The 15,503-nt window shown below is 28.9% G+C and overlaps 1 protein-coding gene across 3 annotated transcripts in view; it reads left to right on the forward strand.

Annotated features, from left to right (window-relative positions):
* Window positions 1–3,064: 3,064 nt before the first annotated feature.
* The window catches only part of LOC107447556 (protein phosphatase 1 regulatory subunit 3B), a 28,930-nt gene continuing 16,491 nt past the window's right edge, over window positions 3,065–15,503 (forward strand). The window contains exon 1 of one of the 3 annotated variants that reach the window (XM_087167589.1): window positions 3,065–3,383. The gene's annotated coding sequence lies outside the window, so the exon portion shown is untranslated. Of the gene's footprint in view, window positions 3,541–11,632; window positions 11,657–15,503 lie in introns of those variants that run through there. The other 2 variants (XM_087167590.1, XM_087167591.1) reach the window with 2 other exon arrangements.

Below are 15,503 nucleotides of genomic sequence, written 5' to 3' on the forward strand. Positions count from 1 at the left end.
TATATTGTTTATCTCGAATATTTTATCTGATGAAATGGCACTAAATCACATCATATCATGAAGATATCTTTAGTTTCTTGGCAGTTCGTAATTTCCAGCTAGTTAAACTTCCAGGAACTTCCAATTACTGCGGAAAGGTCTATTAATAATCTCGAATTTCTTCTTCTCTATTTTTCTTTTTTTTTTTTAACTCTTACCTTTAAGACCTTAAATCAGTTCATTTTCTTGTGGAAAGGCAATTTCGAATTTATAAGTTAGTAAGGTTCAGGAATGTTTTCCAAAAGCTATACCGTAACTAAGAAGAAGAAAAAAATAATAAAAAGTAAAAAAAAAGAAACGCTTTTTGCATTCATGGCATCTAATAATCAAAATTGTGGATCGTAGAGTTCTTGTAAATACATTTATTACAAGAACACGTGATTGAAGATTATTTTTCTGGAGAATAAATTTGAAAAATATATTTATTTATCTATTTATATTTGGATGAAGTAAAAAAATAAAATTCGAAAGATCAGTTTTGGAATTTAAAAAGTGGTCAGGTAATTGGCATTCCTAACTGAATGAGAAAGCACATAGCTCGCAATTTAAGGTTTGCATTAAATTAATAAATAACTTATTTATAATTTTGATTATAATAAATAACACCTAAATTACTAGTATTGTAGTTAAAAAAATTTTGCATTTGCTTATCAGGTTTCAGATAATCTAAGCAAATTAAATTGCTAGTTGTTATTAAACAAAGTTATTAAGTCAAAATTAAGTTGCTAGTATAATTCAAATAGTTGCAAATATAATTCAATGTCAACATAGTTTTCAATAGTTACTTCTTCTTAATATTATTTTTATTATTTAACAACAATTGAAAAATCTTTGAACAGAAAGGTAAAAAATTTTTAAAGTTTAAAATCAAAATCGGTTGATTAGTTTGTGAAAAATGAAGATTTGAGAATGCTGTTCTTCTAAAATCTTACTACTCAAAATTTTTACAACCATTTACAATAAGTAATTTTGAATTAAAAAAATTCGAACAATTAATGAAATTGGTCGAAAAGTTCTTGAAAAATGTAAACTTGAAAATACTACTTTGATACCTCAAATCTGATTCCTCAAAAATTATTTGCCTGATTTCGTTTAAATTTTGTATTTTGTCATTTAAAATCACACATTTTAAAATGGTGTAAATACCTGCATGCTTTACAGCTCAAATTTTTTTTTGACGATAATTAAATAAAATTATAAGTGTAAGTATTGAAAATTATCTTTTGCTCGGAATTATTTTCGGAAAAAAAAATTTCGTAATTGTGAACCAATTTTTTCAAATAGCTTTTTAAGAAAACAGAAATGCATAAATATTTGATTTATTTGACAATCTGTTTTAAAGCTCGTGTACATATTATTCTCGAAACTGATAGCAATATATTGTGATTCATTAATCAAAGGTAAAAAATTTCTTAATCAATGATGTAGGCGGATTTTACAGACTTCGATAGACATTAAAAGTTGTTTTTCTATTTATATGCTCAGTTTAGGAATAGATAAATAAATAATTTAAATTATAATTAGGCTTGAAAAACTATGTGAGCTTTCGGTTAGATATTTTTGATAATATTAGTGAATCATTAAATACATTTTTAGAGTTAATATTTACATGAAAGGACGCTATGGCGCGGGAGAAACTTTTCGTGGAAAATTCTCTTTAAACTACACGAGTAATTTAAAATTTCAAGAAGAGTAGATTAACCAAGAGTAAAGTTTAAGGTTTAGTTTGCTGAAAAAAATTTTTTTTTCCCTTCAAAATATCAAATTTTGGCAGGATTACTTCCATTCCACAGCAGCTGATTTCACTTAAATTTGTTTGCAACTTGTGATATTTTGAGAAAATAAAAAAATAAAAAGTAAGTTTTTGTTTAGCTTAATGTATTTTTTCCATACTTAAAATTTTAAATTTTTAATGTAGTTTAAGGAAAATTTGTCATGTAGAGTTTTTCTCGCGGTATGGCGTCCACTTCAGCACTCGAATATTCAGTTGCATGATACAGAATCTATGCATATATATATATTCATGATGTTTCGTAAAGAGCACCCTTAATTTGTATTTTCAAAATCCTTATCAAAATTTAAAATAAAAAAACTATACACATTAAGATTCACAAATAAGTATTCAAACGAAAAAAAGACAAAAACGACGTCAAAATCTGTTCAATTACAGTAGAGGAAGCAGATGTTAAAAAAATCAAAACAGGTATAATTGGAGGTTGAAAATCGTCTTTGGGGCCGTTCGAAAAGTATGTACACAAAGATGGAGAAATTTTAATCCCCTCCCCCCCTTTCGTTCATTACCGTACATAAGGTCTTAGAGTACGTACATTTTATTAGTCTACCCCCTTTTTCATAAAACTTAAAATAATTATGTTTTAAATAAAATTAAATATTTATTTAAGGAGTGTGTAGGAAAAAATCAAATTTAAATTTGGTGTATGCTTATAATGTACGTATTTCGTACAATACCTCCCCCCTCCCCATCGTACAAAACCGTACAAAATAGCAAATACCCCCCCCCATCGGGATGTATGTACTTTTTGAACGGCCCCTTTAAACTCTTCTCAGAGTTTTATTTTATTTATTTATTTGTTTTGTAATTATTTTAGCTCTCGATATATGACTTTTAGTTTTGTTCATGATTTACTTAGCATTGATTAATACCTATCAATAACCTCCAACTCCTACGAAATTTACATAGTTTTAGAAAATGCTTATCATAAAGGTAGCCTATTCATTGATCATTTACGTGGCTATTTTTGTTGAAATAAGGTTTATTCGATTTATTAAACTCCAGCTAAATCCCACGTGTAGAATCATAAGCAAAAAAAAAAATTTCATGCTACATGCATAACTTTTCCCGCAAAACCCCCAATTAAACCACAATCTCTGATAACTTCACCAACGCTAATGATGACAGGCATTGCGAAAAAAAAAAGCTGACTTCCTATATTTAGAATCCCCAAAACGCCAGCTCAGCTTTTCATCTCTCGCCAAAAAGTGCCATAAATTGCCAAATGTATTCACTGGGATATGAAAGCATCTCCTGAATCCATGCCGATCATGGTTGCGGCACTCAAGCCCGCTGCCTATCCATTGGTTGCGTAGAGCAATGCACGTGAACATGAGGTGATGAGGGGCTACAGTGTTTGGAGCATCTCTTGATCACTGGTTTTGCTATCAGTTGAAAAGCATTAGTCGATTTAGTCGTACTATGATAAAGACCGGTATTTGGCGGACGGTTTTCTCAGTTTTTGTTTGCTCTTCATATTTGACACATTTAATCCGAATTCATTAGTGAATAAAGTGAATTTTTTCGGGAATAATTGGTACATATAGTTCAGGTAATTATCAATTAATTAAATATTTATGTATCAAATTGTTTGTTTTAATTCATTCATAACAATTACTTAATATTAGAGTTTTTGTGAACATGTAATTGACACATTTAATCCGAATTCATTAGTGAATTTTTTCGGGAATAATAGGTACATTGTTCAGGTAATTATCAATTAATTATTTATGTCTGTATCAAATTGCTTGTTTTATTTCATTCATAACAAATACTTAACATTATTAGAGTTTTTGCGAACATGTTAATTTTGCTAATATTTGTCTTATTACATTGGCGTGTTTATTTTTTAAATTAGCCTTTACTAATAAATATTGCAAGTGTTTTTATTTTTATAAAGAAAGTTCGGGATTTGATGCTGATTAGTCGAATTTTTAATGATTCTACTAACACATTATTTATAAATGTTGATTTATACTCTGTTATTTTCCGCAAATAATCTACTTATTTGAGTATTTGTGTTTTTTCAGATTCTCTAAAATATTTTTATTAATTGATTAAAATAACTTGCATTGAGTGTAATTGAGAATATGATTTTCCTATTAATGAATATTTCTCTTCTCTAAATTGTTTATAATATGTACTTCACAATGTGCTTAAGTTAAACTCGGATAGGATTGTGATTTAATTGTCGTAATTAATTTGAGTCAGACCGGTAGTTATTTAGCTATTTCAGGAATTCGAATTTCGATAATTCATTACACAAGAACTTTCCTTCGTAACGAAATAAATTATTAAATAGCTCTTATGATGAAATTTTAAACATCGGACACTACTAATTTCATCATGCTAGAACCGAGCTGCACATTCATTTACAAACAATATTAGAAATTACATTAAATAAATGATTTAATTTCTGTCAAATTTTAACAAAACAAGCAACTTCATTTTAGGCAGTCAAATTTATTCATTAATTTAAATTACTTTTTAAATTTGGAGTCAATATAAAATTTTGAAAACTTAACGAGTTTAAAAAGGAAATTTCTTCAGTACACAAATTTTACTACATAAGATAAATGTATTTATAAATTAGAATTTTCTATAGCTAAAACAAAGTGTACTCTTTCAAACTGCCAATTTTTTTTATTTAATTTTGTTAGTCCATCTATCTCATTCCACATTTATTTTTTATTTATTAATTTTTTAGAACGTTTATAAAGTTTATTAGTTATTAATTTTACGAAACATTATCGTAACTATTTATAAATACACACGATGTAACGTTTTACTCTTCCTGCCACTATCGCGAATTTAACTTGTTGTAATGTATCAATTTATAAGGCCTTTAATTTACAATTTAAAAATATTGTTCGATTATATACTTAACAAACAGATAATTACTGTGAAATAACTATAATTTCGAACTTTATTGTACTACTATTATATGTTTGAAATAAAATTTTGTTACCATCAAGTAGTGCATTAGGTTAAGTAAACAAATCACTGCTATAAAAGAATTATTTTATATGTATATTGAAAAATCGTCTGCGGTGCCTCTGCTTTGGGTATTCAACCTTATGATACATTTTGTTTTCCTGCGCAGAAACTATAAAACTTGAAAATTCGAAACAAGATGATGGAATAAAAAAATTAGCGTTCGATGATTAGTTCGAAAATTATTAACTGGTAAACTTATCGATTTGCAGCAGTATTGCAATTATAGAATTGATCGCAATGTAAAGTCCATTTTTATTTAAAAATTTTAGTATTTTTTCAAAATTCCGATTTCTTCGAAAGTTATTACAATTTTAAGTGCTTGTTTTCTCCACATATTTTACTTTAAATAAAGACTATTGATCCGTTAAAATTTTATTTATTTCTCTGTATGTATTCGCTTTAGTTATGTTTAAAATAACAAACTTGATATTGAAATTTCTAAAAATATAATTCGAGAGACATTGATCGTTTTCTATATGAACTGTTACAACGATATTATGGTTATTTTTAAACAATATTAATTACTACGACGAGTCGTCAGATTAACGAGTCGTTAACGTGTAAAATTACTACTCATTTATTTCTTCTTACTCATAAGTTTTTGTTGATTACTTTTCAAATCCAGGTTTTCTTTTATTTCGTTAAGAATAACATTTTGACAAAATCCTCATATAGTTTAGTCTTCGGGTTTATGAAATTTCAATAAAAATTCAGGGGTCTGTCCAGACATTTTGTGAAAGGTCCGATTTTCGTGAAATTGTGAAAAAATTACTCACATTCTTTCAACCAGGGTCCTGCTTTTATAAATTTGTGCAAATAGGGTCCGGTTATTGCAAAAAACTATTTCAAGGAGTTTTTATATTGTAAATATATACTAGATTATGCTCAGCACTGTAAAATTGTAATTAAAAAAATTCAATTTTCAAAAATAATCAGCGATTGCTGCTTCTAAATTAGAGATGCAACATACAAATATTTGGTATTTAGCCTATACTGCTGAACGCAGAATGTTCATTTCGGCGAATAATGGAAGAATCGTCTGCCGAAGACAAAACTTAATTCGTTTACATCCATCTTTTTTTTTCTTTTCTGCCCTGGGAAGGGTTTATTCAATTAACAAAACAATAATGAAGATAAACAAATTTGTGAAGGGCCCCACTAAAAGAAAAATCATTTTATGAAGGGTCCGTTTTTAAGTTAAAAATATTTTGCGAAGGGTTCGTTTTTATGAAAATATATTTTTTTAAGGGTCCGTTTCTAAACAGACCCCTGTCATTTATTTCATTCAAAGAATTTCCATTTTTTTAATAAAAAATGTCGATTCTAGGTAAAAAACACGCGAAGCAATTACGTTTGACATAAAGAAACGAGTAAGCCTGGAGCCTCCAAATAAATTAAAATATTGACACTTATTAGCCGGTCTTTTTTACCGGTATAAACAAACGGATATAGTAAAATTTATCTTGAATGACAAGTTGTTTACGACTAGCTATGCAGGACAAGCTTTCTACGGAGCCTTCGTGATCGAAACGTGTAATCCTCATGACGTATGGCTGATTTACGATAAATCAATATTGTTTAGCAATTTCTGATATTCACTTGTAGGGGATTAAAAGCTATTTTCAGCAAGTATTATCATCCTCTACGTAATTATTGACCTTGTGTAAGAATTAACATGCTCAAAAAAGCTGACTATTTGGAGTGCAAAAATTAGATCGTTTGTAATATTGAGATAAAATTAGATTGGGTGATTCAGACAGGGTTGTGTCTTAAATTTCTAAAGATATCTGCTTTCAAACAATTGAGATATTTATAAGTGATCCTATAATTATCTAATCCTGCGTTTAGTATATTTAATTTTTTACAAATTATTTTTAGTTCTGAGTGCACCGTGGTTGGAAAATGCGAAATTTCAATCGGGAAGTAATATGAGACGTATCAATTTTTTTTTTTTGAAATGATGAAGGAATTTAATAATTTAATTTTTTTTGTAATAAAATTGTATTTGTGCTTAATTTGTAACAAATATATCATTCTATCTATGCCTTCTACGTATTTATAACTAAGTTACAGCCAATGTGTGAAATATGGCATTTCTAAGAAAGCCTAAAATCGACTGATAAAGAATTTTTCGCATATTGCCTGGGCATGATAAAGAATGACTAATGACAAACTGTCACCTAAGTATGAAATGATTTATATTTCACTCATTGCTTAGGTATTTTATGTAATGTTTAATTTATACAATGATTCAGAGTTCTAAAGAATGTTAGCACAATATGCATTGATGGTAACATACAAAAAATAAATATAGAAAATGTTTGCATGCAACATTTACATATTTACCTGGGCCAGTGATTCTGAGTTTTTAGACTGTTATACTGTCCTATCATTTAAATTTTGAATATATTTAGTTAATCATTAAGTTAGAAGGTTAATCAGAGACGATTATCTGGCCACTATTTTAATTTTTATTATGCAGAATGAAAACAAGGTTTATAGTCTTTATTTATTGTGCCCCGGATCGAATGATTACTAATAGTATAAGCGTCTTTTTATCTCATGGTTGACTTAATTGATCAGCTATAAAATATTTCGAAGAAACATCTGGTTTGCACTAAAATCTTTAAAAGTAACTGTATACTCCAGAAACTTATTAAAAGGATTATTTTTAGAAAGAATTAAAAGCTGTGTAAACACTGAGCAGCAACTTGAACGCTTCCCATAAAGCTAAAGAATACATATAGTCAACCTTAACGTTTTTCTGTATGAAGTTATGTTTGAATGAACTTTCAAATTTCACGTAATTTATATAAAATATTACCATAATACATAATTTTTTCGGAAAAAGTTTAGAGAAAATTATTTTGAGGTGGTTCTATTTATTTAATATTTTCCTGGCTTTAAAATTGAGTTTAAAGAAAACCGGGTATTTTTGGGGTTTGAACTATTTTGACTGAAAGTCAGTTTCTTTTAATTTGAAGAATTTCGTTCGGTTTTCAGTCGCGTGCAGAGAGGGAGTCGGACGCTTCAAGCTGAAGGGGACCTCCAATGAATGACTAAAGACGCTAAAACTTTATACTACTGTTTTTTATTATGCAATTTAATTTTAAATAGTTTAAAAAAATTTTAAATTCCAATAATAATAAAAATAATTAAAGAATTTCTATGAGTTAAGTTTTAATTTTTTCTCTCGGAAAAAACTTTTATGTAGAGTAATATTTCCAAATAATTTTGATAATAAAGTTTTAGAGCATTAATCTAAAGTGTAATATAACGTATAAAATCAAAACTTTCTTTTTTTTAAAAATTTTTTGTTAGAAATAATTAATTTTTGTTATAGAATAAAAGAATGAATTTAAAGTACAGATTTAGATTTTTATAAATATTTTCTCCATGTACCTTACTATTTTTTTCTTCTTTTTGCTTTCTGTGATTACGTTATTTCTGAGTAATAAAGTTTACAAATCCCTGGGTTATCCTTAAAGCTTTGCACGCTATGGCACGTGCTTCTCATATAAAAGAAATGTATATGAGTTCCCTAACACTTTAAATGTCATAATAGCCATATGTCTGATCATGCAGAGTGGTGATCCTGGGCTATGTCTTTCTGTGGATTACTTACATATAAATTAATTTTTACTTCTCAAACACTATTTAATGGCCATGGCCCTTGTGGAAAATGCCCTCCATGTAGGGAAATGCTACATGGAGAGCATGATTACAGCAACAATCCATGTTGTTGTAATCATTCCCCCATAATAGCAGAAATGCGAACTTTAAAATAATACCTTTGTCTAACTATATTGAAATAAATAAAATTTATTTCAGCGTTATCTGTTGAGAATAATTTTGTTTGTTGTTTTAATAAAAATTAAATAGCCCCTATCAATTTCCCCTAACTTTATGATTATTGTCATATTTCTTTTAATATTCTCGTAAAAAGTCTCGTAACTAATTTTTTTTTTGAGTGTCTGCAAAATACCATTTTCATACCTTTCAAATTTAATTATATATTCTCTGACAACATCAGTCATTTCTGAAGTAAGGTAATTTTTCAAAGCATATTATTAATGGATAATTTAGGTATATGTATGCATATATACTTAAAAAGTTTAATCTATATCGAATTTTCGATAAAAACGATATCTCAATTAATGATATTCAAATGTTGACTATCTAATCTTTTTCAGGTCTGACGCACATTGTGTTATAAAAATAAAATAGTTCTTTGAGAATGACATTCCAAATTTAGATTTTGATAAATATATTTTCCGGGCCAAGCGCGATTTGCAATCTGAAAATATTGGTTCAAGCAAGGTTTCTAATCCAAAAAAAAGTATTAGGAAATATCCATCAAAATTGTGTGGTTTAAAATTAAAAGGTAAGATATTGCTAAAAATTCCATAAAACTGATGGATTTAGGCACAGCTCGAAATGCGTGTTTTCGAAAATGGACAAACCTTAAAACACGTGTTCACAAATATTGACGTAGCTATTTAAGAAGATTGTCATAGAACTTCTAAAATGAGTGTTGTTCTTTTTCTTAAAAGAATTAACCGCTGAATGCAAATAAATTCATAATGTGACATCGACCACTTATATAAATCACTTGGTACATTTATTAAATTAGTCTTTATTAAATTAGTTAACAGTCTACCTTAACAATTTGAAATATGAAAAAAAAATTTCAGCACTTCAACGGATAACTCTAGTTAATCTGAACTTTTGCTAGATAGTTTGTAGAATAACTGATTTCTACACTTTAGAGGTAGTATACATAAAGACGAGAGAAAAACAGTATGTGAAAATAAATTGGCTTAAAAAAAATCTCTTTTGACTCCGGCATATTTCCGAAATGAATGCTGAAGGTGCAACGATAATAACCCTGTGAGGGAAAATAGGGAGAGTTTCTTTTTTACTTTTTTTTTATTTTTTACCTATTATTTATGTCAGGACAAACGTCGGCCCGTCTTGTCAGAAATTGATAAATTACGTATGTGTTTTTTTCCCCTTTTTATGATTTGGTATGCTTTGGATATTATAACGTGATTTACAAAAATAAGTGGTATTGCTATAATTTGCTTAAAATCTAAATTCTTGAAGTTCCTTTTTTTTTTTTTTTTTTTTAAGTATTCCTATTTTTTTCCCATGCCTTTATTCCCCTTATATTAATATATCATCTAACATTATTTTTATATTATCATATTATTACTCTTTATATATCTTATATTACTCTATTTATTAAAAAAATAGTAAAATAAATTATAATAATAATTATAAATTTTTCATGTGTGAAGCCATTTTTTTTTATTAATATTTTTTGGTTTGTAGGTGGGGGACCATTCATTGTCTGTTGAAGACTATCTAACCCCCCCCCCCCGGGCTGCAGGTCTGAGTGCCTCTAGATTCGCTTCATTTAACAAATATAAATAATACTATAAGTAAATATATCTGAAATTAAAGTAATTTAGTGTTAGTTGAGAAATTTGTTTTGGATAGAATTAGGAGTCAATCAAGTGCCTTGACATTAAAATTGAAAGTCTAAGTTTTCTAATCTAAGTTTTCGATCTAAGTTTTTAAAATTACAGTGAAATATTATTAAAAGAAAGTCAAAGTTTATTCAAATAATTTTTCGGACAGTTAATTGTCATACAAGAATTTTATTATTTGAGTCTAATGAATATTGTTCTGTGGTCAAACCGGGAAGAGATGCGCAATAAAAATATCGTCAAAAAATGCTAAAAATTAAAATTTATCGTTTTATATACAATAAATTAAAATTTAGTTTATTACAAAAGACATTTTATTGCTTCTGCGGTTCACGTTCTTTTAAGTGACATATTTCGTGACAATCGCATTTCTGCCATTAGGTAAATTCAGATATGCTTTAGTGACTGCGGCCTAATTTGAATTAATAAATAAGTTTATTTTAAATATTCTGCTTTTAATAATTTTGTACTAAATGTTTTAAAATTAAGTTACAATAAATTTTTTAAAAATATCTTAGTGTTATGGATCTTTTTTTTTTAAAGTTGTGACAGTTAGAATCAAATTTTCAAAAATCTTCCCTAAAATCTATTTGGTTGTCAGTTTGAGATATAATCCAATATTTTTGCAAAGGGCTTCTGAATTTTTTTCTTCTATTTCTGACTTCACGAAAATTTAAGAAGCTTTCTTAACGAGAAATGACATTAGATATCAAATAACTCAATGCAGATTTAGGAAATTTTCTTAACGAAAAAATGAGTCATTATAGATATCAAATAAATCAATTTAGAAAGCTTTCTTATAACGAAAAATGAACCGTTAGATATGAAATAGCTTAATCTAGATTTAGGAAGTTTTCGAAAGTGTGCCGGTCAACACCAAATAGCTTTACTTAGACTTAATTATTAATTTGGAAGACTTTAGTAAAACATAGTAACTTAATTCGTTAATTAGTGTATCACAAGTAGGTTAATTCATCTCAAAAATTTACTCATCTATCTTATCTTTTTGTTTAGTTTTTGGATTAGGAGAATTATTCTAGACTTTACTAAGTATTAAAAAAAAAAAAAAAAATTGCCAAGGTGGATAGGAAACTGTATCCGTGAAAAGGAAGCCTGAAATGATTGAGGAAGTTGATGTTTACATTGATGCAATAAGGTTCAAGGACACGTTTTGCCAGACAAACGCACATGGGAAATGGTGTTTTCCCAATTCCACCTGTTCGAGGTCTGGAAAGGGCTCAAGAAATATCCTTTTTAATTTCTTATCAGGCCACACAAATTTCGACCTCTTTTTGTACCAAGTTTCATCTTGGATTACACCCCATTTCATGAGCAGGTGAGTCGAATTAAAAGTGGTACGCAGTTTTCACGCTATCTGTCAGTCGAATCAATTGTGTTTATTAATGGAATACTAAACATCTGAAGGTTAAAATGTTACTGGTTATAAAACCATTAGTTTATGTTATTTTCTTCCGAAATCCGGGTTTTCAAGCATCTATCGATTATTTAAAATTATTAAAGAATTTTTTAATGTTTATTAGCAGCTGATTTTGAGAAGGGTTCGAATGTCTGCACTGTTTTTTTGATGTTAAAGGGATGATAAAGTATAATTATGAGTTTTAGTGAACTATAGCTCATATTTACGAACCTTCTGGAAGCGAGCTAAAAAATTTGTTTTCAATACTACGTAGTCGTATTCTTTGAAGTAATTAATAATTTCCAGTCTAATGCTGTAGCAAGAAGCAGTAAATCGGTTACTTTATCATCAGCTAGAAGCACTTGATATGTTGACTCCTCTGCCTCTGTACTTCAATTGGTGATGTATTTAAGTCACAATTTAATGTAACTCTTCATTAATGCTTTCCTTTTCCTAACATGCTCACTAAATTGTGAATAACGTTAATATAGTGACGCTGTCCGCGGAGTTCAGCTGGACGCGATATATTTCTGAAGGATTTGAATTTTGTTAAAAGTTCTTAATTACTTTTTATGTAAACTAAAAGCTAATTTTTGATTTTTTTTAAAACTGCCGAGTTGCCATGGCAACGTCTTCTTTTTGTGGAACAAGAAATGATCGTCTGAAAATTATTATGTAAATAAAATGTTGTTCTTTTCTACTAAAAGTTGGAGTCAGATTTATTATTTAGAGAAGAAGTAGGGAACGACAGAATATTTTACTTTCTGATAGTCTCGTAACAAATTTAGTTCGATGAAATTCAACCTCTTCCTTTTGACCTAACGTTAAAATAATATTGAAACAAATGGATTCTCTAATCTTAATATTATAAAGTTACCAAGTTATTTGCAAGTATTTCTAAGCAAGTAAGTCTTTTCGATGAAAATAGAGTTATAACGGACCTTTCACAAATTTTTATCGTTTAAAAGAACTTTTCACAAATTTTTATCGTTTAAAAGAACTTTTCACAAATTTTTATCGTTTAAAAGAACTTTTCACAAATTTTTATCGTTTAAAAGAACTTTTCACAAATTTTTATCGTTTAAAAGAACCTTTCACAAAGTATTTTATCGTGAAACGGATCCTACACAAATTATTTTATTGTGAAAACGGTCCCTTCACAAAATATTGCATCCAAAATAACGGACATTTCACAAAATATTTCTTTTGAAAAACGCAGTTGATGACGTCTTTAATTCCTAATTTTAAAACTACAACTCCTTGAAAGATGTATTTTTGATGTTTTTTTACAAAAACAGAATCCGACTCCATAATAGTTTTAGATATATTAAATAGTGAATAAATTTTTCAAAAGTTCACAAAAACATATTTTTACAAAAAGTCTGAACTCGTTGTTCCTTTTTTCCCCCCTCGATTTTTCACTAAATTACAAAAACCAGACCCTATTTCCTCAAATTCAAAAAATTATGAATAAATATTTTTGCAATCTCACAAAAACGGAAACCTGTCACAAAAAGTTTAAAACTTAAAATATATTTTGTACGAAAACCCTTTGTTTGGAGACCATAATAATATGTTAAAACGGATGATTAAACATTTACCAGTGAATCCTTGCAACCAATTGACCTTTGTTTCTAAAAGTTGAACCCATTTCGAATCTATTACTTCAATAAAATACAGTCGAACTGGCTTCGTTTTATTTCCCTAACAATTTATATTGGATTATTTCTACTAGAAAGAAGAAACAAAATTATATCTATTGGTAAAGTTCTGAATAATCTAGCGAAGTTCAATGGGCAGTATTTGACAATTGAAAATGTATTTGTGACAGTGCATTCCGAAATTTTTAGAGTTCTTTGCGAAAAGATCGGTTATTTTAACCGCTCTTTTAGGAAAAATGACAAATTTTTATATCGTAATTAAGTAATGGGGTAATTTTAAGAGAAATTTATGTTCATTAAGAACCCTTCACAAGTTTTTTTTTCGTCTTTAAAACGGACCCCCCACAAAGTAAAAAAAAAAAATGGCGAAAACAGACTCGCTTGGAAACTTTTCACTTGGAAAGCGGCGTCAAGGTGGGCTTAAATTCAAAACTATTTAGAATGCAATTCATAATTTTAGAATTTTCTATTGCAGTGCTGTTATTGTTAGGATTCACCCCAATTTTTAGAGACTAAGTTTCATAGCTACCAACTAAGAATCATAGGCGTAGAGTGAGAGAGCACACATTTTGTTTTTAAAAAACTGTTAGGTTATTTTAAGTTTTACGTATATAATTATTATTAACCGTCGTTGAACAGCCGACCCAATTTCGGGTTTACCACTACTTGTGCTCAACTTCTTAGCCTTGTAATTTCGAAACGAATCCAGAAAACAAGGGATATCCTGGATCAAGTATTGGGAGTAATTTGCCTTTATGGAGGACTTTTTGATGGAATTAACCCGCATTTGCGTTACATGGAGGAAGAGCACGGAAACCTCTCACGGTTAGCTTGACGACATTATGCATGTATGCTTATTTTCTTAGATGTGTGTATAATAACTTAAAATAAATGAACGGTTTTCTGAACACAAAAAGTGTGCCACCTCATGCTACGCTTATGGTAAGGAGGTGCTTGTTGCTCTAAGTCTGAATTGCAATGGTTATTAGTGAATTTGATATTGATGCTTAGTTATCATAATTTATATCAAATGAATAATTTACTAATGATTTCATCAATTTGTGTTTGTAAGCGTTGTGGCTCTTGGTTCGTCGATGACTTTTAAACTTGAACCTCTAATTTTAATGTCGCATTTATTATTATTATTATAACTTTACCGTAATGCCATATTAGAGGACTGTTTCCAGTTCTACTTAGAGAGCTTATGCAATTTCAGAATTTTCGTCGCTTTTCTCGATTTTAGTATCCAATAGGTCAACACGGCCGTTCTTTAATTAAGTCTGCGAAATGTAAGAGAGAAAAAAATACAGCGGAAGCTAAAGGAATAAGTGGTTACGACTTATTTACCTAACTTCAACTTATAATTTGTTTACTGAGGGAAGAGGTAACAATATACAGTGAATTCGCGATAACTCGAATCTGATAGGACTGACGAAAAACTTCGACATATCGGAAGTTCGACTTACCGTTAGTTTCGGTTTTGGACTTTCAAAATATTGTCGGATTATTTAATTAGTGCTTATTTATTAATTACAAATCTTCTAAATGCTTACAATATTTAAGATCATTTTTCTGACAAGCCATTTACGATAAGACTGTTTGAAGCACTTTATGATACCCTGGTCCATCGGCTGCAACTTTGCTGTTGTGTTTGGCGGGAGAAACTGCAAGTTTACTGCTTTCAAATTAGGTAGATCACTATGCGCTGTGCATTTATCCATAAAGAGTATCACTTTTCTTTCTTTAGCGAAGAATTTCCGATCCAATTTTCTTACATAGTCTCCAAATAAAACTGATGTCATCCAAAACTTTTTGTTAGACTTGTAATCCAAAGGATACGTTTTTACATTCTTGAAACATCGGAGATTTCGGTATTTTCCGATAACAACTAAGGGCAATTTCTCTGTCCCAGACGCATTTCCTCCAACTAGGGCAGTCAAACGTTCCTTGCTCATTTTACCCCCTGAGGAGTTTTCATCCTTAAACATCATAGTCTTATTTGGAAGATATTTAAAAAATAAACCCATTTCATCAATATTGAAAACATCATTTTCACTGTATCCTTGAAGTAAATTTGGTAACGTTTCATTTAACCACTGTTCACA

Source organism: Parasteatoda tepidariorum, chromosome 7 (assembly GCF_982258835.1).
Source record: "Parasteatoda tepidariorum strain Cologne lab strain chromosome 7, Ptep-v5.0, whole genome shotgun sequence".
Lineage (NCBI taxonomy): Eukaryota > Metazoa > Arthropoda > Arachnida > Araneae > Theridiidae > Parasteatoda > Parasteatoda tepidariorum.